Below are 2,526 nucleotides of genomic sequence, written 5' to 3'. Positions count from 1 at the left end.
ATCAAGTACGTATCAAGAGACCATAAGGAATTACGATATTTCATTTTTTTTAAGAATTATGTGACACCTGGATTTGAACTTCGAAACACCTATTCGATAATGTTTTATAACTTAGTTTTAAAATAATAAAGGCCATTAATCTGTACGAAGTACGGGCTTTCAAACTAGTATATACTAAGGGTAAGATTATTGGTAGTTTTGAGACACGACTTACCAAAGTCTTAAGACAAGACTCACTCAATACTACTAATAATTTATCAAAGTCTCAAGTGAGATGATGAAGAGGAAATGGAAAAAAAAAAAAATGAAGAAAAATCAGAAAATAAGAAGGAAGAATGGGACACATGGTCACTAGTTTACAAACCGGTGATATCAAGTCAAAAATATTGTAACACCCCCATTTATTTAGAAGCCTTTAGCTAGACATTTCCAAATAAATAGGACTGTTACCATCTCGGTTTCCCGAGGTAGTGAATAACAAAGACCAACTCACCAAAGTACTTTAAATTAAAAACTTTAACAATTACATGTTTATTACAAACTAATCGACTAAAACCTAATATAAAATAATTACAACTCGCAGCGGAAATAAATAAAGTGATAAAACATTTTATGTGGTCTAGACTTCTAGGTAGGTTGTCCAAGTCCTCACGCATTCCCATAAGCTCCCAAGTCAGCTAATCTTTAGTACCTGTCAAATCTGCTCCCCATAAAACGGTTCACCGCAGGTGTTCACGAATACACAGTCAACCACGAGGTTGAGTAGGATAATCACACAACATCAAATATACAAACTTAATAGATGTAAACACGTGGAATAAATACCACCACCATTTCTCCATCATATTCACCCTAGTCGTCCCGGTCCCTGACCGAGGCTCCACCACACCGTCGTCCCGCCAACTCCTGGCCCGGGGATAAACACAAATGTCGTCCCAGTCCGAGATTGAGGATATCTCATAACTCATCGTCGTCCCAGTCCGAGACTGAGGATAATCTCATAACAATCTCATATCCCGCAATATAAACACAAATGTCGTCTCAGTCCAAGACTGAGGATAACCGATAAAATAGTATGCCAATACGAATAATCCAATCTAATAAAACAATAATAATTTACGCATCCATTCAATCCTACAAAAGAAAACGAGTTGAGTAGTTATCCTACCTCGAAAGCAAGCACTCCAATTACGCAATCCAATTAGTAGAAATCCAATATAAGCTTCTCAACAATACCGTCACCTAACCATAAATAATTATTTACAATTACTAATTATTCTCAACCAATTGATTTAATCATCTTTAATTATATTACTTAAATTATTAATTATCCAATTACTTATATCAATTTACTCAATTATAATATATTTACATTAATTATTTCCCGTGTCAATTAATATGCAAAACCCGTCTTATAAGAACCCGACTCGACCCAACTAACAAATTAAATAAAACAAAAGCAAACCCATGGCACACCCACGTGAACCTCGTAAAACAAACACAAACACCATCAAACGACACAGCCAAAACCGACTCCCAAACCCCTCACCAAAACCCGCCTATTGCGACACCCCTAGCTACCGACACCACCACCCAATCCTACCACGCCCTAGCCCGCACCACGGCCAACCCCGAAAGCCCTTAACCACCACCTGAACCCTCCTATACAGGCCGTGAAATCACGCCCTAAACAACCACGAAAAACCCGACACGAGAACAATGAAACCCGGCCAATTCACCACCCTACTGCCACCATGACCACCCGTGGCCACCACCGTGGTCTCCCCTGACCCACGGTGGTCCCATCACCTACTAAAGCTACCCATAAAACCCCACGACCTGAACACGACAGCAACAACAAACTCGCCATCCTCTGTTTTTGCGAAATCCCAGCAACACCGTACAAACCACCATGTCCGACCACCACCTACCCACCACGGTGGTCGACTATCATCCGTGGTCCCAACCCTAGTCACGGTCAGGTCTGGGTCACACGCAATAAGGGTCAAAAACCCATATAACCGATGATACACACACCCTCAAACACCTACACGAAAACCCACAAAAACACCCCTGCCCCGCCGGTCAATGGTGGTCAAACGGAGGTCCGGCTACCCTCTGGTGGTCCACGGTCACATTCACGGTCAAAGCAAGTCCTATGGTGGTCTAGATAACAAGTTATTTAAGTTATAAAATCGTTACATTAAATTGTGAGACGGTCTTACCTCGAGGTAATTAGCTATGTAGATTCCGTCTTAATTCCTTCTACTTCTCCTCCTCTTCTCTCAAATTTTCAGTTTGCATATCATAAACTAGGTCAAGGTATTTATCTCTATTTATAGGGTAAGATTAAAGAGTATGTGAGGTCAATTAGGAAACTATTATAATTAACTTATTCTAATTATTATAGGAATTACCATTATTATAATTATTAACATTATAAATTATATTATTATTATTATCATATATTACTAGGATTACCATATATCTCTTTTACTATTCTAATTATTGTCATACACAAATATT

The 2,526-nt window shown here is 39.0% G+C and overlaps 1 long non-coding RNA gene across 1 annotated transcript; it reads right to left on the bottom strand.

The window, feature by feature from the left end:
* Positions 1-561: 561 nt before the first annotated feature.
* Positions 562-2,295, bottom strand: LOC141629039 (uncharacterized). The gene is made up of 3 exons (XR_012537212.1): positions 2,226-2,295; positions 1,169-1,242; positions 562-700 (listed from the first exon to the last, which is right to left on the bottom strand). It is a non-coding gene; the product is annotated as an uncharacterized LOC141629039 (long non-coding RNA).
* Between the last annotated feature and the right edge of the window lie 231 nt (positions 2,296-2,526).

This window comes from Silene latifolia, chromosome 2 (genome assembly GCF_048544455.1).
Source record: "Silene latifolia isolate original U9 population chromosome 2, ASM4854445v1, whole genome shotgun sequence".
Taxonomy (NCBI): domain Eukaryota; kingdom Viridiplantae; phylum Streptophyta; class Magnoliopsida; order Caryophyllales; family Caryophyllaceae; genus Silene; species Silene latifolia.
The sequence above is the reverse complement of the archived record's forward strand: the minus strand, read 5'-3'. Positions and strand labels throughout refer to the sequence as shown.